The following is a 26835-nucleotide window of genomic DNA, read 5'->3' on the forward strand; positions in this document are numbered from 1 at the left end:
ACTATGGACTTCAACCCCTTGATGGGGGGCATGTGACCGTTTTAAAGCCTGTCCTAAGTGTGCTGCTGCAGAAGCAAAACACAGAGCTCAGGGGCGTTTCCCGCCGGCCTGTAATCTGATGCTGCTGGCATTGCAGGTGCGAAGGAGAGCGGCAAAGGTGGGGTTGGAAATGTAGACTGGAACCACCGTGTGAAAAAAAGTCTTTACTGCTTTGCGACAAGTACCGTATCTGAAGCCACAAATCACAGAAGAAATAAAACTTCGTTTTTCTATGAGTCAATCTACTTTTCCTTTTGAGACATTCCATCAGGGCGTGGGAACTTCATCTCACTCAGTTCTGGGTAATCTCTGCCATTCTGGGTTGCCTGAGTTCAGTCCTCCCTCATCTTTTCTCTTGACACTGTCTCTAGTGTGGCATGGGGGTGTATGTGACAGGGAGGAAGCTGGCTCTGGTCTAATTTCTGTCCAAGATGGCACCTGCCCAGGTGTACCTGAACCTGTTTGATTCTAGGCCGTTGTTTCAAGCAGGTTGCAGCTGTGTTATCCCTGACTGCAGAGCTTCTTGAGGTCTAGTTCTATTTTAGCTAAAACTGTCCCCTTCACAGGGACACAGAGATAATCTCCTCTACCTCTCTGGAGCTGCGAGGAACAATGTAAGGTCATCTCAGTTCTTCTCTGTTCCCTACTGCACTTAAAATTTTTTTTTTTAACTTTTATTAGAGACGCAGTCTCACTCTGTCACCAGGGCTGGAGTGCAGTGGCACCATTATAGCTCACTGCAGCCTTGAACTCCTGGGCTCGAGCAATCTTCCCACCTCAGCCTCCTGATTAGCTAGGACTATAGGTGCATGCCATCACACCCAGCTAATGTTTAAATTTTTTGGTAGGGACAGGGTCTCTCTATGCTTCCCAGGATGGTCTCAAACTCCTGGCCTCAAGTGATCCTCCTACCTAGGCCTCCCAAAGTGCTTCAATTACAGGTGTGAGTCACTGTGTCCAGCCTATCTACTGGACTTTACACTTATGCCAAGCCAGCTGCAAAGAACCCACCTCCTGGGTTCAAGTCATTCTCCTGTCTCAGCCTCCCGAGTGACTGTGACTACAGGTGTGTGCCACCACATCTGGCTAATTTCTATACATATATATATATATATATATATATATATATGTATATATCTTAGCTTGCTGCAACCTCTGCCTCCCAGGTTCAAGCCATTCTCCTCTCTCAGCCTCCCAAGTAGTAGGGACTACAGGCACATGCCACCAGACCCAGCTATTTTTTGTATTTTTAGTATAGACAGGGGTTCACCATGTTGGCCAGGATGGTCCCAAACTCCTGACCTCAGGTGATCCACCCTCCTGGGCTTCCCAAAGTGCTGGGATTATAGGCATGAGCCACCATGTCTGGCCTCTGTTTTCAATTCTTTGAGTATACTGTCTTAAACCAGGAGTGGAGTTGTTGAGTCATATTATAGTTTTGTTTTACTTATTGAGGAACTGCCAAACTTTGTCTCAGGTCCTTAAAACACAAAGCTGACCCATATCCTTACTTGGTCAAGATTCATTGTTCTTTTACTGTACTGTTGAATTTCATCTGTCAGGGTTTTATTTAGGATTTTCACACTCCTATCCATGAGTGAGACTGTCTTTGCCAGGCTTTGGTAAAAGAATTTTGATTAGTCAGCTTCACAAGTTTCTGTCTTCTATATATATTGTATATTATAATATTATAGATTGTAGAAATGATCTATTTCTATAGTTATAGAATATATAACACAAATATGAGTATTTTGAATTATAAACCTTCAATATCACTTTTAAGGATTTTGTTTGCTTCTCCTTAAAATAGTCTAAGTAATTTATAATTTATAATTTATTTGTTTTTGAGACAGAGTCTCGCTCTGTCACCCAGGCTGGAGTGCAATGATGTAATCTCGGTTCACTGCAACCTCTGCCTCCCAGGTTCAAGCGATTCTCCTGCCTCAGCCTCCTGGGTAGCTGGGATTACAGGTGCCTGCCAACACACCTGGCTAATTTTTTGTATCTTTAGTAGAGACAGGGTTTCACCACGTTGGCCAGGCTGGTCTCGAACTCCTGACCTCGTGATCTGCCCGCCTCAGCCTCCCAAAGTGCTGGGATTACAGGTATGAGCCACCACGCCCAGCCCTCTTTATACACTTTTTAATAGCTCCTAAGTTTTCATTATTCCTTTTATTGTTGTCTAGTTTTTCAACTAATTTTTCTTATTTTGTCTCTGTACTTTACTTGGAGTAGTCTTTTAGTCCACCTTAACTTCTAGATAAGGTATTTTGTCCATTTATTTTATTTTTCTTGCCTAGGATTTGCTTTTCTGAACTGCTTTATTAGGTTATAATTTTCCTACTTAAAATTCATCCATGCTCCGTGTACAATTCAATGACTTTTAGTAAACATACTGAGTTGTGCAAACATCACCACAATCCAGTTTTAGCACATTTCTGCCACTCTGAAAGATCCCTTATGCTTGTTTACAGTTGATCTTCATTCCTATCTTCAGCCTTAGACAAGCACTGGTTTGATTTCTGTATCATAAATTTGCTTTTTCTGGCCGGGTGCGGTGACACACACCTGTAATCCCAGCACTTTGGGAGACTGAGGTGGGTGGATCACTTGAGGCCAGGAGTTTGAAACCAGCCTGACCAACATGGCGAAACCCCATCTCTACACAAAATACAAAAATTATTTAGGTGTGGTGGCACGTGCCTGTAAATCCCAGTTACTCCGAGGCTGAAGGGACAAGAATCACTTGAACCCGGGAGGTGGAGATTGTGCTGAGCCAATATTGCGCCATTGCAGCCTGGCTGACAGAGTGAGGCACTGGCTCAAAAGAAAAGAAAAAAAAAAAAAATACTAGCTTTTTCTGGATATTTCATTGTAAATGGAATCCTGTTGTATCATGTGGTCTTTTGCATCTGGCTTTTTCTACTGGCCATAATGTTTCTGGGGGCCACCCGTGTTGTAGCATGTATTGTGTGCAGCAGGTAATACATTCTGACTCTTTAGATTTGCTCATCCACATCTTTCTAGGGGCTCTTTCCTGGATTCACGTAGCTTCCTCCTAAGACTGTGGAAAGCAATACTTTGCAAAGGCTCGAGGGAACACTGCAGATCTCTGGAACTCTCTGTTGGTACAATTTCCTTATCTCTTGTACGTTGCTCCATACATTGTGGATATTTTCTAAAATTTTTCTCTGCTCTGATATCAAAACATTTCACAGCAGTGTTTTCTCTCTAAGATCTCAGGACAACGCTCCCTTTCCCTTAAGTTGCAGCGTCTTTCCTAGGATATATGAAGTCTGTTTTCACTCCTCCGTGAAGCAGTGAGCTCTTTCAAGGCCTGGGATTGTCACTGGGCAGATATGTGGACTGTTCTCTCCCACTGTAGAGGAGGTGTGAGATGTCCCCGCTCAGGCTGAGAGACAACTGGGTGGAGGCTGATCTGCACTCTCCCCAGAGCAATTTCTGGTGCCTAGTGAGTTCTCTTTTATCATTTTTTTTCTTTTTCTTTTTTCTTATATCTCCTCAAGAAAACATAGCACCATCGAATGCTATGGCATCCTATAGAGAACTTCCATCTTTGGTCACAGTGTTAAGAGCTCTTGGTTTCACAGCCTCACAAGCCCTCTTTGAAATTAACTATCTTTTATCATTTAAAAAATAAAAATAAAAAAATTTTTTTAGAGATGGGGGTCTTGCTATGTTGCCCAGGCTGGTCTTGTACTCCTGGCCTCAAACAGTCCTCCCACCCTGGCCTCTCAAAGTGCTGGGATTACAGGCATGAGCCACCACACCTGGCCCTTAGTGGGCTTTCTGAAAGAAGCAAAACTCTTTTCCTGTTTTCATTCTGGGATTTCCTGACTGCAAAACCAGTCCAAGAACCTGCCTAGACAAATGCAAGCTTCTGCAGAGGGCAGTGGAGTCACAGAAGGCTGACTTCCTCCTGCTTGTGTAACCAGCTCTCCCAGTGAGCCGGCAGTTCCCTTTCTGTCTGTCACACGGGGTGCGTAGGGAGGCTTTTCTTCCAGCATGTACTGTTCTGGGGGCACTGCCTGACAGGATGCTCACCTCCCAAGATGCCCCTGGGCTAGGCAGTGAATACATCAAGTCCTGGTGGTTGTCACTGAATGGTTACAGAAAGAGGCAGGTGGGCGTTGGGGGTAGTAAGGTAAAACGTTGGTTTAGATCAGTTTAGATCAAGCCAGCCTCTCTATACTAGTAGGACTTCTGCCTAGATGCTTGGTCAGAATGAGGATAAGTAAGCTCCTTGTGGCTGTCCACGGTTCAAGGGCCGAGTGAGTATCATTAGGAATGTGGGTTTCCTTTTCCTTTCTTTTCCTTTCTCTTCCTTTCTCCCTTCCTTCCTTCCTTCCTTCCTTCCTTCCTTCCTTCCTTCCTTCCTTCCTTCCTTCCTTCCTTCCTTCCTTCCTTCCTTCCTTCCTTTCTTTCTTCCTTCCTTCCTTTCTTCTCTTTCTTTCTCTCTTTCTCTCTTTCTTCTCTTTCTTCTCTTTCTTTCTTTCCTTTCTTTCCTTTCCTTCCTCCTTCCCTCCCTCCCTCCCTCCCTCCCTCCCTCCCTCCCTCCCTCCCCCTCCCTCTCCCTCCCTCCCTCCCTCCCTCCTTCCTTCCTTCCTTCCTTCCCTTCCTTCCTTCCTTCCTTCCTTCCTTCCTTCCTTCCTTCCTTCCTTTCTTTCGACAAGAGTTTCACTCTGTTGCCCAGGCTGGAGTGTAATGGTGTCACCATGGCTCACTGCAGCCTCAAACTCCTGGGTTCAAGCAATCCTCCTGCCTCAGCCTTCTCAAGTGCTCGGACTAGAGGAATGAGCTACCATCCCTGGCCTATGAATGTGTTTACTGTTAGTGTCGCAACACATTGCATTTACTGGAAACGTCTCTCAGATTTTGCCATGTGGTCTTCCTTATCTATCACTCCTTCCTTATCTATCACTCCTTCCTTATCTATCACTCCTTCCTTATCTATCACTCCTTCCAGGGAGCAGTTGGAAGAGCACTGGTGGCTTACCCCATGTTAACCTTGAGACAATCTAAGGATTTTTTATTTGGTTCTGGAGGAATTGGAAAACCTGTGAGCTTTCCAGGCAGAAGTGGTGAGTTAGGTGGGTTACAGGTCAGAATTGTTCCACCTGGGCAGTGGCAATTGGAATGCAGATGAATCAATAGTTCCTTGTTTTTTCTCTTAACCTTTTTTTGGCTGGGTGCAATGGCTCATGCCTGTAATCGCAGCACTTTCGGAAACCAACGCAGGAAGGCCAGAAGTCTGAGAAGATGAGAAAAGTTCTGGAGATAGATGATAGCGATGGTTGCACCATGTGAATATGACTTAACGCCACCCAACTGTACACTTCAAAATGGTTACAATGATAAATTTTATATCATAATATTTTAACTTCTATTATCTGTCTCTCTAAATTTGCATCTCATTTTTTGCTTTTTAAATCTGTGAAGATAGCATAGGTTCTTTTCCTACCAGAAAGTTGGAGAATAGAGGGAAGAGATATTCCTTTAAGATCTCTTCCAAACCTATTATTTTTCTCTATTTTTATTTAAAGAATTAGTATCTGATGCTATTTTATGAATTCAAATGTCTGATTCTTTTTTTTTTTTTTTTTTGAGACAGAGTTTCACTCTTGTTGACCAGGCTGGAGTGCAGTGGTGTGATCTCAGCTCACTACATCCTTTGCCTCCCATGTTCAAGCCATTCTCCTGCCTCAGCCTCCTGAGTAGCTGGTATTACAGGCATGTGCCACCATGCCCAGCTAATTTTTGTATTTTTAGTAGAGACAGGATTTTGTCATGTTGGCCAAACTGGTCTTGAACTCTTGACCTCCAGTGATCCGCCTGCCTCTGCCTCCAAAACTGCTGGGATTACAGGCATGAGTCACTGTGCCTAGCCTGATTCTTTAGAGTTGTAAGTTTTGTTTTATTATATTTTTTCTATAAAGTACTTTTTCTTTCCTTTCGTTTTTTTTTTTTTTTTGTTTGTTTTTTTTTTTTTTTTTTTTTTTTTTGAGACGGAGTTTCTGTCGCCCAAAAATCTCAATGCAAGCTTTTTACGCCATTCGGGCAGCCTCCCAAGCCAGAGTAAGCTCAGACTCTTCTATGAAGTACTTTTATGGTATATCCTACCGCCCCACTCTCGTATCTCTTCATTTTCTCTGGTGTGGCTAGCTGTATGTCTGATGAGAATGTCTGAGTGTAGACACTGCTACTTCCATGAAACAACTTCAGCTAACAGTTATGGGAAAGCCCCATGTTTGTGTATTAAAGTCCTGTTACTAGAATTATCACTCTGTGAATTTATATACATGATAACTTCTTTTTCCCAGCTCTGGAATAATAGCTGTATACCTGATATTTACTTTGATACATTTTATAGATTTATATAGCTGTAAATTGATTTACCATGTATTGATTAAGCCTGATTTTCATAGAAACTGTCTGATATAGTGTGAGTAAGTCTAAGTTCAGCAACACTGACTTGGCAAACTGACCCTGAAATTGTTACATATTGGCCAATACAATATCTTGACTGATATTGACTGAATGATTATAGTGCATTAGGTGATGAATTGGAGACAAATTAGTATCTCCCTTGCAGGTACAGGGCAGTAAAACTATTTATTTTCTTGGAAAGCACTGTAATGAGCATCACTTTCTTCACCTGGAAATCTTAGTGTTGATTCTTCTTCTGTTCTGCAGCCTGTGATTGATTGGACTCTAATTATTGACAACTTTTCTAGGAAGTCTCAGAGCTTTTAGAGGGGAGAGTATTCACATTTGGTAGAAAATCTTTTTTTTTTTTTTTTTTTTTTTTTTTTTGAGACAGGGTCTCGCTCTGTCACTCAGGCTGGAGTGCAGTGGTGCCATCTCTGCTCACTGCAGCCTCGACCACCTGGACTCAAGTGATCCTCGCATCTCAGCCTCCCTCTCAGCTGGGACTACAGGCTGGGACCACCATACCTGGCTAATCTTTTTATTTTTTGTAGAGATGGAATCTTGCTGATATGGTTTGGCTCTGTGTCCCCACCCAAATCTCACCTCTAATTGTAATCCCCATAATCCCTATATGTCAAGGGCGGGATCACGTGGAGGTGATCGACTCATGGGGGCAGTTTCCCCTGTGCTGTTCTCCTGATAGTGAGTGAGGCTCATGAGATCTGATGGTTGTATAAGCATCTGGCATTTCCCCTGCTTGCACTCACTCCATCCGTCTGCCTTGTGAAGAAGTGCCTACTTCTCCTTTGCTCCCCGCCATGATTGTAAGTTTCCTGAGGTGTCCCTAGCAATGTAGAACTGTGAGTCAATTGAACCTCTTTCCTTTATAAATTACCCAGTCTTGGGTATTTCTTTGTAACAGTGTGAGAATGGACTAATGTACTCGCTATGTTGCCCAGGCTGATCTCAAACTCCTGGGCTCAAGCAATCCTCCTACCTCAGCCTCCCAAAATGCTGGGATCACAGGCATGAGCCACTGCCTGATAGAAATTCTTAATTTCTCACCTTTCCTCTTTCTTTACACTAAAGAGTAAGAAAAGCCAATAACAATGGCTGCTATTGACTACTGTCTCAAAGGCAGCTAAATCTTCTCACTTTGGGGCTAAATGTCTCATAAAACCTATCAGAGAGTATATGAATACCTTTAATGAAACTCTGTCTCTTTTTTACACAATCTATGGAAGTTGATATCACTTGTGGCTGACAATAAAATTTGAATCTGGATATTCTTATAAATTTTCTAGTACAGCATTTATTGGCTGAAACACAAAGTTATATCGCGCTTTTACTAGAAAGGAGATACTCCTCTGCATTCCATGTACTCCTTCAACAAGTATTTTTTGAGTGCCTTCTAGGTGCCAGCTACTTTGTAATTAAATTCCTAACCTTACGACTGACGTCCATGGTTTGTCAGATTTTAAATTCCACAGGATCATGTAAGTTCAAGTTAATTAATTCTAGGCACTAAAAAATAAGACTTCCTGTTAAGACGAAAATTAATTTTACAAGATTAATATAGATATTTGAAAGCCTTCTTGGAATTGAAACAAATCATAAGGCCTTCAAATTTTGACAAGTTGAGCCAAAATGATTCAACAACAGCAAAAAACCACTGAACTTTAATATACATTTCAATATATTGGAAATAATAGAACTGTTCAGTAACACACAACTTGTAAAATCTAAGAACATTTTAAAGGAAATTCATCACATTATAATTTGACAAGCCCCTAAATATGACTACTGAAAACAGGCACTAATAATTGGAATGACTGTTTTATATTTTATTGCTAATAGTGAATGGGTCTTGAGTAAAGATGTGAATTTTCTTTCAGTGGTCTTCCAACAACAACAGATTTTATTTTATAAAATTCCATATTAATGGAGAGTTCATTTGAGAGTAAGCCAACTGTAATTTTTCCTAAAGTTTTCAGACAAGAATCTGAAACATACATCCATTGAATTGAAGTCTAACACAATTCTTTATCCTAGAAACATTAAAGAGATGGAGATTAATAGTGTTATCACCTTGACTTGAGTCAACTGTTCAATAGAATTAAAAATTGTAGTAATTCTTATATTCTTGTTTCTTTTCACATTCACAAAAAAAATCCAGTATCCTATTTAGGTGGCATTTCAACTTAAGCTGAAACTTAATTATTCTTCTTTTCCTGCTTTGCTTTCTTTTGGTGGAGGGGTCATGCAAGAAGAAACTTGGTCCTAAAAACAAAATATATAGATTTTGTATATATTTTACTTCATTTTACTGTTTTTTGTTATTTTTCTTTTTATTTATTTAATTTTTAATTAATTAATTTTTTTTAGACAGAGTCTCACTCTGTCGCCCAGGCTGGAGTGGCACGATCTCAGCTCACTGCAACCTCTGCCTCCCGGGTTCAAGAGATTCTCCCACCTCAGTCTCCTGAGTAGCTGGGATTACAGGTGCCCCCCATCATTCCTGACTAATTTTCATATTTTTAGTAGAGATGGGGTTTTGCCATGTTGGCCAGGCTGGTCTTGAACTCCTGACCTCAAGTGATCCACCTGCCTTGATCTCCCAAAATATTGGGATTACAGGTGTGAGCCTTCATGCCCGGCCTATTTATTTTTTAAAATAGAGACTAGGTCTTATTATATTGCCCAGTTTGGTCTCAAACTCACGGGCTTCAGCAATCCTTCTGTGTCGGCCTCCCAAAGTGCTGAAATTATAGGCATGAACTACTATGCCTGGTCAGCCTTGAGATTTCAAAGGAGCAATTCTTAAAATGACTCATCTTTCCTATATATCTGGGTTTAATTCTGAAATATTGTAAGATTTCAAACTCATTTTTCTATTGCATTTATATTTCCTATTTCTCATTTGCTTTTAAGAGGAAATGCATTTCCTATGTTAGCTTTATCCTCTTGAGACTATTTCTGAATATTTCTTTAAAAGTTACTAACATCAGAATTTTGTGGATTCTTTTAGTATATTAAAAGCCTTTCAGCTGGGCACTGTGGCTCACGCCTGTAATCCCAGCACTTTGGGAGGCCGAGGTGGGTGGATCACCTGAGGTCAGGAGTTCAAGACCAGCCTGGCCAACATAGTGAAACCCCATTTCTACTAAAAATACAAAAATTAGCTGGGCATATGCCTGTAGTCCCAGCTACTCGGGAGGCTGAGGCAGGAGAATCACTTGAAACCGAGGGGCAGAAGTTGCAGTGAGCCAAGATCGCACCACTGCACTCCAGCCTAGGTGACAGAGTGAGACTCCGTCTCAAAAAAAATTAAAAATAATTTTTTAAAAAAGCCTTTCAGATTAAATAACTGAAGAGAATCTAAAAATATTGTTGCAAGAAGTAGGCTGCTGACTCAAATCACATCTTTAAAAAAATATCCAACATATGAAAAGAAAAAGTTTTAAATACCAATGACCTTGATTTCATCTATGGGCTTAAGATACATTTTAGATTCAAATATGATAAACCCAGTTACTCTCCCTGAAACTGTAAAATAGTGAAGTCTTTTTCATTCTTGTTTGTCACTTAAGTTCTCTTCAATTGTTTTCTTTTTTCTTTTTATTCTTTTTTTTTTTTGAGACGGAGTCTCTCTTGGTCGCCCAGGCTGGAGTGCAATGTCACAGGTCAGCTCACTCCAACCTCTGACTCCTGGGTTCAAACAATTCTCCTGCCTCAGCCTCCCAAGTAACTGGGATTACAGGCACCTGCCACAAGGCCAGGCTAATCTTTTTGTATTTTTAGTGGAGACGGGGTTTTACCACGTTAGGCAGGCTGGTCTCTAACTCCTGACCTCAGGTGATCCACCTGCCTCGGCCTCCCAAAGTGCTGGGATTACAGGTGTGAGCCACCATGCCTGGCCTCCTCAATTATTTTCAATTTTTCTATTTCCCTTGTCAAAATATTTCAAATAATCTTATCACTCCCTTGAGATAAGGAATTGCTGTTGGAGAAAATGTGATTCCAACCAGAGAATATTTTATGTAACTTAAGGGTTTTGCTTAGTAAATTTTTTTTTTTTTTTGCAGTCCAGAGGTTTTTTTTTTTTTTTTTTTTTTTTTCCCCCACCTATTATGCCATGAATTCGTAGGGAATAGATTCCGGCAGCTCAGGCTCCTTCCCATTGGTTCTCACAAGGTGTGCTTCTCTGGGTGCAGCAGGCTGGCGCTTCAGTTGAACCCAGGTACCTTTCTCTTTGGCTTCTTTCTTTTACTGATCATTTTCCTTCACCCATTTCAGGAAGCGATTTTGGCTCTTAGAGTGCTTAATATGCTCAATACACACATTAATTCTCTTGGCAAGAATCTTGCCCTTAACTTGTTTACAACAGTGCCAACAGTATGCTGGGTAACACCGTAGACTCTTTCAGTTTAGCCATGGTGACACTTGTGGGGCATTGCTTTTTGGTGCCTGTTCCCTTGATGTCTACAGTATCATCCTGTAGATTCGCATATACGTGGCCAAAAGAACAACTCCATGTTTTCTAAAAGGCCTGGAGAACATATATCAGGTGCCTCTCCTCTTTCCCTTGGTGTTTGTTATTTTGGCGAATTACTGGAAGGTGGCGGTCCTCGCCGAAAGGAAGCAGTAAAATTTTTATCACTTGCTTCCTTAAGAAAATTTAGATATTATAAATTTAGCCTCTAACCTTCTTTGACATATTCCCTATTCTCGTTTTATGACTCAGTCTCTTCTGTTTTATTTAATGGCTTAATAGAGTCATGTCTGAAACTGGGTAGAAAGCAATTTCAAGAAATGGTTTACAAGCTACTTTTAATGGGTACTGTTAGAGTATTTATTGCTTTCAGATATAACATTATTATTATTAAAACTTATTTGTTGGTTGCTGGTGGTTGTGCTTGGAGCTATGAGAGACATAAAGAAGCTGCAATCACTGTCCTGTGCCCCATTATGTGGCAAATAAAAACCATGTGGCTTTATATGGTTTCTCTGGTCTACCTGAGAGATTTCCCCCTCTAGGGAATGGACATTGGTTACAGTGAGATGATGCATTTTCATCTTATTTTTATTGGCTCTTTTCATGAGTGTTAGATTACTTGGTAGTCAAGCTGAACTCCCTAAGAGGAAACACTAGGTCAGTGAAGTAAGAACATGATGTCGATTCACGATTCCAAGACTTGCATTAGGGATTGCCTTGGCTCATATTGTTACTGGCAGAACATATCCGTATCTGTACAGGTCTGCAGCAACCTCAATTCTCGCCTCCTTAGAAGAAGGGATTTGACTGAGGAGGCTAATGCAGAAGGAGAGACTGGGGCAGGTTTTTGAGCAGGAGTGAAAGTTTATTAAAAAGCCTTAGAACAGGAATGAAAGGAAGGAAAGTACACTTGGAAGAGGGCCTGCAGGCGACCTGAAAAGGCAAGTGTGTGGTTTGACCTTTTGACCTGCGGTTTTATATGTTGGCATACTTCTGGGGTCTTAAATTACTTCTTTCTCCCCGCTCACCTAACTCCTGAGAGCTTATCGGGAAACTGCTGATCACCAGTTTCAGGTGTTATCTATTATGAGACTGCCTTTCACTGGTGCCGGCTGTGACCAATTATTACTGTAGAGGGGCAGTTAACAACCGCCTGACCGTTACCTGATGGCCACCCAACATTCCTGGGGGTTGTGTGTGTGTGTGTGTGTGTGTGTGTGTGTGTGTCCCCTGACTAGCTACCTACTCTAACAATATCTGTAAGTAGATGTTTGAAATAATCTTAGCGATTAGAGTCATGAGTTTTGGAGGGGACAAATATTCAAACCTTCCATGTTCTCTCTTTTCTTCTACCTTCCACCAAATATTTCTCACAAAAGGAGCAGATTTCTTAGCCATAGAAAAGGAAAGGTGACAAAAATGAAGAGGATACCAAACATGTAAAAATACAAAAAAGGAGAGCGAGAGAGTCTATGGATACCAGAAGTTTCCAAGCTCCTTACAGAGGATAAAATGTAAAGCCCATCTCTTTGTAACATTTGTTCCTATTTAGGAAAAGAGGACAAATCAGTTTCATATTGCAATTTGATGTGTATATTGTGTGTGTATATGTGTATGTATGTATCCAAAACACAGATTTTACAAATCAAGACTTGTGATGCACACTATTATCTATTCTGTGATTGATGGCTGGGATTTAAAGGTTGAAGTAAAGAGCCAAGATGACTTCTGGTCTTTGGTTTAAGCAATTGGGTTGGATGGTAGTACTGTTTACTGAGATAGAGAAAATGCAAGAGGAAATGTTTTGAAAGTTTAGAGAGAAGAAAGTGAATGAGATAATGATTTCTGATTTGGCCTTTTATGTTTGAGTTCCATAGTATAGTGGTTCTCAGACATTTTGACTGATCCTCAGTACATTTGACATGAAGACCAAGTTGACAGGCACACATTATATATGTAACACACACATTGATATCTATGAGTATGCACGTGTGTGTATGTCCTCCTCCTTTAGCAGGAGCAGCAAGAGCTCTGGCCTGAGATGGGGATTGAAAGATGCCATCTTAAGAGAGGACTCAATGAAGTGTTAGGGCCATCACGAACAAGAAAGAAGTTCTCAATATTTTCCTCATTTGCAGGTGGCACTCACTTCCAGAACCCAATGGCTAATTATTTTCAAAACACCAAGGCAGAGAATGTATTGGAGACAGTTGTTCCAGTCTCTCCATTGCTCTATCAGGAAAGATCAAGAAGGAAGAAGCTCAAGGTCTTCTCTTGCTTTGAGAAAAGCTAAATTGTGGAGTCTGAAGGGGCATCTCCATTTCTTGCTTAAAATCTGAACACCCCTGCCCCCAACACATGCAAACCTGGGCACAGTGATGTGCACCTGTTGTCCCAGTTACTCTGGAGGCTTGGGCAAGAGAATCCCTTGAGCCCAGGAATTTGAATCTGTAGTGGCTATTCAAAGCCGTAAATAGCCTGGCAACATAGTGAGACCCTGTCTGTTAAAATAAAAAATAAAAAAAAAATCTGAACACATTCAAATTTATTGATTAATTAAAAATGATTTTGAGTTAAACTTATTGAAAAATATTTGGAAAAGTTTAGCAAACACTTATTTCCAACATCAAGAATTATTAATTGTTAACATTTGTCTTATTTTCTCCTAGTCTTTTCATTTATGAATATAAAACATTATGGATAAAGCTAATGTCCCCTTGAATCATCACCTCAATTCCATTCCTCTCCGCTTCTCTGTGCCATCACTTCATTTAGCATTTATGAATTTGATCTGCATCTTCTGATTCATATTTTATTGTTTTCAAACATAATTATTTATAGCCAAGATATAGTATCAATTTTTAAGATTAATAAACCAAACATCACATGTTCTCACTCATAAGTGGGAGTTGAACGATGAGAACACATGGACACAGAGAGGGGAATATCACACACTGGGGCCTGTTGGGGATCGGGGGCTAGGGGAGGGATAGCATTAGGACAAATACCTAATGTAGATGATGGTTTGGTAGGTGCAGCAAACACCATCGTACATGTATACCTACATAACAAACTTGCACGTTCTGCACATGTGTCCCAGAACTTAAAGGATAATAATGAAAAAAAATTGATAAATGACTCCTCAGCTGGCCACGGCTGTTATCTAGCAAGCTAGGTCCTAGCACTCAAAGTTACGTCCTCTCTGAGTGAGAACAGACTTTCTGAGGGTGAGGGGATGGTGATTGTGCAAATCTGCATGGATGCCAGTGCAGGCATCTTTGGCCCAGGATAGAGGGCTGTTTCTGAGGAAGTGAAGTGGGTTCTATGGGGAACTGTAGTTCATGCCCATTTCCTCAGCTTAGAGCTGTCTCAACTAAAAGTAGTAAAAGCTGTTCACCACCTGCAAAATGCAGCTGTGTGGGCTATTTTGAAACAAAGGGAGCGTTAGTACGGCTGGTCATTTCCCCAGATCTCTCTTGGTTCACTAGGCAAAAGGTAATGCAGATATTAACTAGTAGGGTTTTCTGCGTCTTTCTGTCATGGCCATTGCTGCCTGTGGTAGGAGGTATCCTGGTGTAATATACATTTAGGGTTCTTTTAGAACCATATAGCTCCTTTAAGGGTTCCTTTAATCATATCAATCTGGATTGGAAGTTGAAGCTAACAGGCCTCCAGCTATAGTAAGGAGAAAGATATTCCTCAAAGAATATTAGGCTTAGCTGGGTGTGGTGGCGTGCACCTAGAATTCCAGTGCTTTGGGACGCAGAAGGATTGCTTGACGCCAGGAGTTTGAAGCCAGCCTCGACAACACAGTGAGACCCTATCTCTACATAAAATTCAAAAAGTTAGCTGGGCATGGTGGCTCATGTCTGTAATCCTAGCTACTTGGGAGGTTGAGGCAGGAGGATCACTTGAGCCTAGCAGTTTGAGGTTACAGTGAACTATGATTGTGACATTGCACCCCAGCTTGGGGCATAGAGTGGGATCCTGTCTCAAAAAAAATTCTCTCTCTCTCTCTCTCTCTGTCTGTCTGTCTCTCTCTCTCTCTCTCTTTCTATATATATATATATGTATATATAAAGGTTCCATATATCATGTTTAGCCAGAGACTTTGGCATGTATAGCAAAGACCACAGCAGGTCTGAGCCATCCACACATCCCTGGCTGATGGAGTCTGTGTGTGTGTGCAGAGGAGACTCAAGAAAGCCTGATGGCTCTGCTAGGCCAAGAAAAAAAGAGACACAAAATCAGGAATGAAAGAGAGGACATTACTACTGACCTTATGGAAGTAAAAGGGATAGTAAGGGAATGTTATGAATATAAATTAGACAACAGATGAATTAGACAAATTCCTAGGAAGATGTAAATTACTGGCTTGAGAAAAAAAAAATAGAAAAGCTTAATAGACCTACAAGTAAAGAAATTGAATTGGTAATTAAAAATCGTCCCACAAAGAAGTGCTCATGCCCAAATAACTTCCCTAGTGAATGCTATCAAATATTTAAATAACAAATACTAGTAGCTTACAAGTTCTTTCAGTAAATAGAGGAGGAAGGAACACTTCCAAGCTCATTCAATGAGAGCAGCATTAACCTGATACAAAAGCCAAAGATGACATGAGAAGAGAAAACTACAGACCAGTGTTCCTTATGAACATAGGCCCCAAAATTCTTCATAAAATATTATCAAACCAAGGTCAGCAACATAAAAAAAGGATCATATACCATGACCAACAATATCCCAAGAAATATTCCTGTATATTCCTGTAATCAGAAATATTCCTGTATCTCAGAAATGCAAGATTGAATTAACATTCAAAAATCAGTTAATGTGATATACCATATTAATAAAAGTCAAGACTGATATGATCATCTTCACAGATGCAGAAAAAACATTGGAAAAAATTCAGCACCAATTCATGATAAAAACCCTCAACAAACAAGATAGAGGGGCCCTTCCTCATTCTAATAAAGGCATCTAGAAATAACCTAGGGCTAATGTCATATTTAATGGTATAGGACTGAATGCTTTCCTCCTAAGATCACGAACAAAGTGAGACTGTGTACTTCCACCACTTCTGTTCAGCTCTATACTGGAGGTTCTAGCCGGTATAATGAGGCCAAAAATAAAAAAGGCATCCATGTGGCAAAAGAGAAGTAGGCCTTTTTAAATTCACAGATGATACAATCCTTTATGTAGAAAATTGGAAGAAATCCATACAAACACAAATCTAGAACTAATGAATTAGCAATGTTGCAAGAGACAAAAGCAATATACAAAGCTAATTATATTTCCATGTTCTAGCAACAAACTATTCAAAGATGAAATTAAGAAAATAATTCCGGCCAGGCGCGGTGGCTCATGCCTGTAATCCCAGCACTCTGGGAGGCCGAGGCAGGTGGTCAGGAGTTCTAGACCAGCCTGGCCAACATGGTAAAACCCCTCTCTACTAAAAATACAAAAATTAGCTGGGCATGGTGGCAGGCGCGTGTAATCCCAGCTACTTGGGGGGCCGAGGCAGGACTTAAACCTGGGAGGCGGAGGTTGCAGTGAGCCGAGATCACGCCATCACACTCCAGCCTAAGGGACAAGAGCGAGACTTTGTCTTTAAAAAAAAAAAAAAAAAAAAAAAATTTCCATTCACGATACATAAATAAAATCAAAAGGAACAAAATACTTAGGAAAAAATGATCAAAAGTAGTGCTAGATATATACACTGAAAACCATAAAATATTGCTGAGAGAAATTAAAGAAGATATAAATAAATATCATATGATGGGTTGGAAGACTCAACTTTGTTAAAGGGCGATTTTCCCTAAATTGATTTACATTCAACACAATTCTTCTCAAAATCCCAAGCAGGCTCTTTTTTTTATAGCAATTGATAAGCTGATCATAAAATTTATATGGAAATACCAAGGACCTTGCAGAGCCCAAACTGTTTTGAGAAGGAAGAATGACATTCGAGAACTTATACAACTCAATGTCAAAACTCACCATTAAAATGACAGTAATCAAGACAGTGTGATATTAGGGTATTGGGTAAGCGTAGGCATGTACAGTAGGCTCTCTTTTCTGTGGTTTCGATTTCTGCAGTTAGCCATGGTCTACTGTAGTCCAAAAATATTACATGGAAAATTCCAGAAATAAACAATTTATAAGTTTAAAATTCTTATTATAGTATGCTCTTATAACTGGCCCACTTATTATTGCTGTTAGTCTCTTACTGTGTCTAATTTATAAATTAAACTTTACCATAAAGTTTACATATATAGGACATATCATTATAGAAAAAAATGTAGAATGTATAGGGTTCTGTACTATCTGCACTTTCAGGTATCCACTATGGGGGGATATATCCCTTGCCGATGAGAAGGAACTATTGTAAGGCAATGAAGCAGGACCGAGAATGCAGAAATAAACTATATTAAATTACTTTTCAACAGTGGTTCTAAGGCAATTTCGTAGGAAAAGTATAGTCTTTTCAACAAATTGAGATGGAGCAGGGGCTTCTTTTAGGGGCTTGTGGGCTGCCCAAGCATGGAAATAAAGAAAAGTCTTGCGTTCCTTCGAGGGACATTCCGGGCACCTATCTAGCTGTATTAGTCAGTCTTCACACGGCTAATAAAGGCATACTTGAGACAGGGTAATTTACAAAAGGAAAGAGGTTTAATGGACTCACAGTTTCACATGGCTGGGGAGGCCTCACAATCATGGCGGAAGACGAAGGAAGAGCAAAGGGACATCTTACATGGCAGCAGGCAAGAGGGCGTGTGCAGGGAAACTCCCCTTTATAAGACCATCAGATCGTGTGAGACTTATTCACTATCAGAAATACAGCAAGGGAAAGACCCATCCCCATGATTCAATTACCTCCCATCGGGTCTCTCCCAGGACACGTGGGAATTATGGGAGCTACCATTCAAGATGAGTTTTGGATGGGTCACAGCCAAACCATATCACTAGCCTTGAAAAGTAAATAAGCAGCTTGATAAGCAAGAAGTTAATAGTAGCTTAAAACAGGAGCCACAGAAGCTGAAGTCAGGAGATGTTTGATTCTCTACAGAAACTAAAGATAATATCCTAACATATGCACCTGAGTTGTTTTTCAGAAACCCAGACCTCCACCAAACATATCCACTGACACATAGATGTCAAATATGAGGGACCTGAGAACTGAACTCTGACCACTGCTATTTGTTTTAGATGTCTTCCTAGGCAGTCTGGCAGAGGTCGCACTCCCAGGACAGAATTAACATTCTTTTCTGCTGATCCCAAATCCCAAATTTTTAGACAAAGCTTTGTGTCCTTTAATCGCAAATCAGAATTTTTTTTTTTTCCAGTATCTTGCTCTGTCACTCAGGCTGGAGTGCAGTGTGTGCAATCTTGGCTCACTGCAACCTCTGCCTCCCGGGCTCAAGTGATCCTCCCACCTCAACCTCCCAAATAGTTGAGGTGCCAGCCACCACGCCCAACTAATTTGTGAATTTTTGTAGAGATGGGGTTTCACCACGTTGCCTAAGCTAGTCTCAAACTCCTGAGCTCAAGCAATCTGCTCACCTCAGCCTTCAAAAGTGCTAGGATTACAGGCGTGAGCCACCACGCCAGGCCTCAAATCAGAAAATCTTTGGATCTACCTACGGCCTATGGGCCTCCACTTCAAGATGTCCCACCTTTTTAGGTCAAACCAATGTGTAGCCTCCATGTATTGATTTATGACTTTGCCTGTAACTGCGTCGCCATCCTAAAAAACCCTTACCTGTAAACCATCTGGGAGTTTGGGTCTTGAGTATGACCTGCCCCATTCTCCTTGTTTGGTGCCCTGCAATAAATGCTTCATTTCCTCTTGCTGCAAATCCCAACGTCAGAGTTTGGCTTTGCTGCGCCGGGTGAGCAGACCCCAGTTCGGTTCGATAACAAAATGGTGCTGGGACAACTGCGTTATCTATATGCAACACTTCTGAAAAAATAGATAAGCTGGACTTCATCAGAGTTGAAAACTTTTGCTCTTCAAAAAACACCACTAACAAAATGAAAAGACAAGTTAAACAGACTGGGTAATAATATTTGCAAATTATGTACCTGACAAATGACTTATATCTAGAATATACATATATATTTTTTTAATTTTTCTTTTTCTTTTTTCTTTTTTTCTTTTTTTCTTTTTTTTTTGAGACAGAGTCTCTCTCTGGTGCCCAGGCTGGAGTGCAGAGGCATGACCATGATTCACTGCAGCCTCAACCTCTTCAGGCTCAGGTGATCCTCCCACCTCAGCCTCCCTAGTAGCTGAGACTACAGTCATGCACCACCATGCCCAGCCCAATTTTTTGGTATTTTTTGTAGAGATGGGGTTTTGCTCATGTTGTCCTTGCTGGTCTCAAACTCCTGGGCTCAAGCTATCAGCCCACCTTGGCCTCCCAGAATGCTAGAATTATAGGTGTGAGCCATCACACCTGGCCTAGAATATATTTTTAAAACTCCTAAATGGGCAATGGATTCAAAGAGATATTTCATTAAAGAAGATATACAAATGGTTAACAAGTACATGAAAAAGGTGTTCAACATCATTAATCACTAGAGAAATATAAATTAAAAACCACAATGAAATAGCCATTTACTTTTACCAGAATGGCTGAAATAAAAAAGCAAGCATTCATGAGTGTAAGGAAGTGAAGAAAGTGGAATCCTTTAATATTATTGGTACGAAGTTAAAATGGTGCAGATATGTTGGCAAATGGCTTCTTAAAGTGTTAAACATAACCCAGTAATTCCAGTTCGAGGAATATACGCAAGAGAAATGATAACATCTGTCCTCTTGACGTTGAACTTTATTTGAGCCTGTGCTCCCGGAAAGCAGCAATGCGGAGAAAATTCCCACACTTTTGTATTTGTAAGAAAGCCTACCCACAAAGAATCACTGTTATGGACTTAGTTATGTCCCACCCATGCCCCAATTCATATATTGAGGTCTTAACCCCCAGTACAACTCAGAATGTAATTATATATGGACACAGGGCTTTTAAAGAGGTAATTAAGGTTAAATGAGGTAATGAAGATGGGGCCCCAATCCAACAGAACTGTTTTAATGAGAAGAGGAAGCAACATCAGGAAAGCACGTACACACAAGAAAGTCCAAGTGAGGACACAGCGAGAGGCAGCCATCCGCAAACCAAAAAGAGAGTCCATGGCAGAAACCAACTCTAATGACACCTTGATCTTAGACATGCAGCCTCCAGAACTCTGAGAAAATACGGGCTGTGTTGTTTAAGTCACCCAGTCTGTGGTATTTCATGATGGCAGTCCTAGTGGACTAATACAACCACCTTGCTCTCGCATATTTCCTTCCATCATTCCTTAGGACTCCTATAAGACTCACTGGTAGCTCTCTTGTTTACCCACTTCTATAAAATCCCAGGTCCTCTTTTTTTTTTTTTTTTTCCCCCCTGGAGATTCATTAATGAACATTTTGCCTATTTTAAAAGCTTGAATGAATGAATGAAATCATCTCCTTAATTGCTCAGCACATTTTGTCTTTTATGTCCATCACAAAGACTTGTACACAATTACTCATAGCAGCATTATTTGAAAACTGGAAACAATCAAAATGTCAATTAATTAATGAATTGATAAACAAAATGTAGTATGCCCATACAATGGAATTCTTTTTAGAAATAAAAAGGAATGATATAGTACTGATACGTGCTACAACATAGATGAACCTTGAAAACGTTATGCTAAATGAAAAAAGCTAAGTGCATAAGACTACGTATAGTATGATTCCATTTATATGAAATGTCCAGAGAGGGCAAATTTAGAGAAAGAGAAAGCAGATCAGGCTAACCTGAAGTTGGACATGGGAGTGGAGTGTGTCTGCAAATGGACTAAAGGAAAATGGGCTAAAGGAAATTGGGTAGGGTTCTAAAATTGGAATGTGGTGACAATTGCACAACCATACACTTATTAAAAGTCATGAATTGTATACTTACAATGGGTGAATTTTATGGCATATAAATTTTAACAAAGCTATAGAAAATAACAAGAACAAAAAATAAAAATCAAGTGCTTCAACAAACTATGAAAATTCACCGTCAGAACCAATAGTATCCAAAGAGTGGATTAAGCATCCAGACTTTTGGTGTTTTGCCAGACTTCAACCAGACTTCGGGTGTTTGCCATTGACTCGGCTTCTACAGAGCACTGTGAGTGGAACTCGGAGAGAAATCCGTCTGCAAATTCAGGGTTCATGTTTGATCCACATATCTAGCACCACCCATCAGAGCAGCACCCTCACCACCATAGTCAAAGATCCATAGTTACACTTTATATGTTCCAGTGTAGTAGAAATAAAGAACAAAGAAACTAACTCGATGAAGAAACAGACTATAGTTGAAGCTATTGATCATGGAGCCAAATAAAGATAACACAATGAAAGACTGCAAACAATTTCACCCTTCTTATTGAGAAGAAACAGAGCTAATAATTTTTTATCATTGCATCGTTAAAAATTGTGTTGAATCTTTTTTTAAAAAATTCACTTTTAGTTAGATATTTACAAATGAGGTCAATACCCATTAACTAGTCTGTGGATGTTGAACATATGAAAACAGACTTAAGAAGATCCTTTCTCTTCCAACTGTAATACAAGTTTACTTAATCATTGGCACTGACCTTTCTTCCCATTGTACTCCTCTCTTCAGAATCTTTCTCCTACCACGCATCTCTGCTTGTTGTAAATTCCCGTTCAGCCGTAAGACTTAGCTCTAATGTGATTTCATAGTTCATTTCTCCTTGAATCATCATTACTTGCATAAATATATTATTGATTGCACTTGAATGTAAGGAATGGTGCCTTATTTTTTTTCATGGGGTAGCCTCCAGAGTATGGAGCACTTGGTAAACTTTCCTAAGTACGCTTTTTGAATTGAATGGAATGTATTACCCCCTGGTGGCTGAATAGGAAAATAACTTCAGACTTTGTTAAATGACATCACCTGCAGTCCCTTGTTCCTCAAACGACTGTGGACTCTGGAGGGCTCCAACTGTGGAATTTAATTCAAGGGAATTTGGGGGGTGGGTGATGTTGATGTTCTAAAACTGGAATGTGATGATTGCACAGCCGTCAAAATCAAGAGTAGCTCAGGCCCTTGGTGGAGATTACAATTTCAGAAATTCCTTTTTTTGTTTTTTCCTCTTTTTTTCATTTCTCCCCTCTCCTGTTCCTCTCCTCATTTTTCTCATTTCTCCCTTGTGAATCCTTCCCCCACCTTATCTACTAATTTTAATTTTTTTCTTCTTTCACTTCTTGTTCTTATCTTTTCACTGCTGAGTTCTTTTGCTTCTTTTTGATTTTTGCCAGTTTGTATTCAATTATTTCCAGTGTGATCACACAAAAGCACTACTTTTTTATTCTTTTGCTGTGTTTAATGGACACAGCTGGCCAGACTCCAAATTCAGCCACTAATGTCTTCAAATATAATGTCTTGCATTTTTTCCCTTAGGACAGAGTCTTGCTATGTTGCTGCTCAGGCTGGAGGGCAGTGGTGTGATCATAGCTCACTGTGGCCTTGAGCTCCTGGGCTCAAATGATCTTCCCACCTCAGCCTCCCGAGTAGCTGGGACTATAGGCACACACGACCTTACCCCATGACTTGCATTTTTACAGCACTTTTACAGTAAACTTTTTTACAGTATGGTTTCCCATCTATGCTCGTTTCTCATCTACTTTAATATCTGGCAAGAAGTCTTCTTAAAGCAAACATACAGGCATTAGAATTATCTCCATTCAATGCTAAAGCAAACTGAATCAGAGGAAGAATAAACACTTGTCTGAGATCACAGATACTCAGTCTGAGCTATGTTCCCACGTCTCTTCTATCATTGCACCAATCCTTCTACAAAGCTGGTTTCTGAAGGGTTGGGATCAAACTTCTTTACCATCAGGGTTTAATAATCACACTTGTCTTTTAAGAACCTGTAATTATTTCATAATTTTTGTATTTATTTATTTATTTAGATGGAGTTTTGCTCTTGTTGCCCAGGCTGGAGTGCAATGGCACCATCTCAGCTCACTGTAACCTCCGCCTCCCGGGTTTAAGCGATTCTCCTGCCTCAGCCTCCTGAGTAGCTGGGATTACAGGCACCCACCACCACGCCCAGCTGATTTTTTGTATTTTTAGTAGAGACAGGGTTTCACTATATTGGCCAGGCTGGTGTCGAACTCCTGACCTTGGGTAATACACCTGCCTCAGCCTCCCAAAGTGCTGGGATTACAGCATGAGCCACCACGTCCCACCCTCTTTTTTTTTTTTTTTTTCCTGCACGGAGTCTGTCTCTGTTGCCCAGGCTGGAGTGCAATGGTGTGATCTTGGCTCACTGCAACCTCTGCCTCCCAGGTTCAAGCAATTCTTGTGCTTCAACCTCCTGAGTAGCTGGGATTACAGGCGCCTGCCACCACGCCCAGCTTATTTTTGTATTTTTAGTAGAAATGGGGTTTCACCATGTTGGCCAGGCTGGTCTCGAACTCCTGACCGCAAGTGATCTGCCTGCCTCAGCCTCCCAAAGTGCTGGGATTACAGGCGTGAGCCACTGCGCCTGGCTGACATTGTATTTCTTTAAGTTTAGTGATACAATGAATGTGATTGTTCACAATTCACCTGGGGTTATAGAAACTTAAAGGCAAAAGAATTAGAAGTGATCTAATTCCAATTATTTCAGCAAATGACAAAACTGAGGCTCAGAGAAGTGAAATGACTTAACTGAATGTCACATAGTTCATTAGTAACACAGCCAACAATAAAACCCAGGTCTCTTGGATTCTAGTTTAGTGTACTTTCCAGGACTTTGTACAGTCTACTAAGCACAGTTTGGAAGTGGCAGGGTAGAGCTGTGAAGACGCAGAACCCTGGGCCCAAACAGACCAAACAGGAGATTAAGAGAAAATTATTATTTTTTTAAAATCTCAGCTCTGCCACTTGCCAAACCATATTTGGTAAGTTATTTAAACATCAGTTTCCTTATCTGTAAAACAATGATAAAATCCGGTACAGTTCTGTTTGAAGATTAAAAATAAAAACTATTTGGTAGAGCAAAAATGTGTAGCTTGATAAGAGGTACCTAGATTCTGAGATCAGTATAGCGGATCAAACAGCTAGTGTTTCTAGCTGTTGGAACTTTGCGAAGCTTTTTAACTTCTTTGAATGTTATTTCCTCATCTTTAAAATGGGAATAACAATGCCATTTGCTTCGTCGGGTTTCCAGAAGCTCAAATGAAATCATTCATAAGAAATTAAGATGTGTTTGGCATACAAGTCAGAGTCCAATAAACACAGGCTGTAATCAGCCTTCTTCCCAGGTTCTAATGGAAGTTCGGATCTCTTAATGGGCAAAACTTGGAACTAAAAAATTTAGTCTAGAAAACACTTTTTTATAAAATATTAGCTTCTTTCCAAAGTAGTGATGTTTTCAAGGAAATCAGGAGTAAAGACTTTTCATTATCACATGAAGATAATAGCTACCAAGAACGTGTCATGTGGGTGCCAGGTCTTTACATACAGTCTCTCATTTAGGTTTCAGGATACTCACATGCAGACAGCTTAAGTACCTGGTCCAGGATCACTCTGCTAATGAGACGTTTGATCCTGGTCCAGGTCACTCCAAACCCTGTGGCATTCCACCGTCCCATTTTAATTCCACCTCCCAAACTGAACTATTGAGAGAATTAAAACGTGAGACTATCAAAAATTGCTCTAGCTTTTTGACAACCTATTCTAATTACCAAAAGCAGCAGGAGAGAACGTCGACATAAAGCTTTTATGATGCCAGGAGAAACCCTTTTAACTTTTATTCCGTGAAATCTCTTGGACATTCTCTAGTGAACCTCCTACCACAATTGACTGTTGAATCCTGTATTAGTCTGCTAGGGCTGCCGTGAAAAAATACTGTAAACTGAGAGGCTTAAACAACAGAAATTTATTTCCTCATAGTTCTAGAGGCTGGAGATCCAAGAACAAGGCACTGGCAGTCTTAGTTTCTCCTGCAGCCTCTCTTCTTGACTTACAGATGGTTCCGGCCCCACTATGCGTCCTCATGCCCTTTCCTCTGTGCACCTGCATTTCTGTCTCTCCTCCTCTTAAAAAAAAAAAAAAAAAAGGCAGCCTCCTGAGGTTGAATGGGCTCAGAGAGACTTCCTTTTCAACTCTTCTTATGAAAATACAAGTCCTGTTAGATTAGGGCCCTACCCCTTACAACCTCATTTAAGCTTAAATGCCTTTGTAAAGATCCTGTCTCCAAACACAGTCACATTGGGAATTAGGGATTCAGCGTATGAATCTGGGGGATGGGGGAAACAATGTAGCCTATAACGAATGCATTCAATATTTTAGCCTCAAGGCCATAAAGCATTTTCTAGAAATACTTGCAGAAACATAACTGACAAGCACGATCATAAATCATGTCTAAGCCCCCAGAATTATAGAATGTGAGAGCCAGAAGAGACCCTAGAGGTCTAGTTCAGTGCCATTATTTTTCAGTTACTGAAACTTGGGCCCAAGATGCGGAAAGAGCTTGTGTGAGGAGTACCTCACATCCGTCCGTATTGGAACCCGGAACTTTTCATGTGGTGCACGAGTTCTTCAACTGCAGTGTTGCTGCTATTTCAAATCTGATTTTATATATAATATCATCCTTGCTTTTTCCCCATCTTAAACTTCACCAATGCATTCATTCACACCTGGGAAGATTAGATTCAGCTCATGCCAAGCACTTCACTTGGAAATGCATGGCTTCATTTATTCCTCATTGTAGCCCTGTATGGAAGACCATATCATTTTATAGATAAGGACATCTGAGAGTTTAAGTGACTTGCTCAAGTTTCCTCAACTAGTGAGACACAAAGCCTGATGTGGACATGGATTTGAAGGCTCATGTGTGATTAATTGAATGGCTCATGTGTTTGTTCACTTTGGAGGCTGATTCATTAGCTTCTTTCCCTATCCCCATTGTGACTTACAACTGCAAGTTCAACAACAGGTAGTGAAAGAGGACAACTGCAGACCTTCACAGGGCCTTGGAAAAGGGTTCCTTTGTTGTTCTGTAAAAGGGATCACTGGGGAAAGCCAAGAGTTCCTACTTAGCAGGACTAGGGGCACTTTAGGCAGATGGGCTAGAGAATATTTTATAACAAAAACACTTTACAGTGACTGTAAAAAAACAAACCTGTTCATGATTTTAAAAAACATAAACAGTATAGAAAAGTATAAAGAAAGAGTAAATTATCTCATCTTCCTGGCTCATCCCCAGTTGCATTCTCCAGAGATAACTGTTGTTCTGTGTCTATTCAGACATATTTTAAAAAATATATGTAAGCACTTACATAATGTATGTAAATTATACTTTAGGGTAATACTATAACTATTGCTCTGAAACGTACTTTTAAAAAATCTCTTAACAGTATGTCTTTGACATGTTTTCATGTAAATATATGTCCTTCCATTTCATCCTTCTTTTTTTGTTCTTTTTTTTTTTTCAGTCAGGATCTCACTCTGTCTTCCAGACTGGAGTGCGGTGGAGTGTAGCACAATCTTGGCTCACCGCAGCCTTGACCTCCTGGGCTCAGGCGATCCTCCCACCTCAGCCTCCTCAGTAGCTAGGACTACAGGCATGCAATGCCACTCTCTGCTAGTTTTTGTGGGTTTTTTTTTTTTTTTTTTTTTTTTTTTTGTAGAAACGGGGTTTGACCATGTTGCCCAGGCTGGTCTTGAACTCCCTGGACTCAAGTAATCTGCCCACCTTGGCCTCTCAAAGTTCATTCTTTTTAATGATGGAAAAATATTTCAGGCCAGACACGGTGACTC

The 26835-nt window shown here is 40.4% G+C and overlaps 1 non-coding gene across 1 annotated transcript; it reads right to left on the reverse strand.

The window, feature by feature from the left end:
- Window positions 1-3549: 3549 nt before the first annotated feature.
- On the reverse strand, window positions 3550-3677 carry LOC126949515 (small nucleolar RNA SNORA25). Its single transcript, XR_007723794.1, has one exon. It is a non-coding gene; the product is annotated as a small nucleolar RNA SNORA25 (small nucleolar RNA).
- Between the last annotated feature and the right edge of the window lie 23158 nt (window positions 3678-26835).

The sequence above is a fragment of the Macaca thibetana genome, chromosome 2 (genome assembly GCF_024542745.1).
Source record: "Macaca thibetana thibetana isolate TM-01 chromosome 2, ASM2454274v1, whole genome shotgun sequence".
Classification (NCBI taxonomy): domain Eukaryota; kingdom Metazoa; phylum Chordata; class Mammalia; order Primates; family Cercopithecidae; genus Macaca; species Macaca thibetana.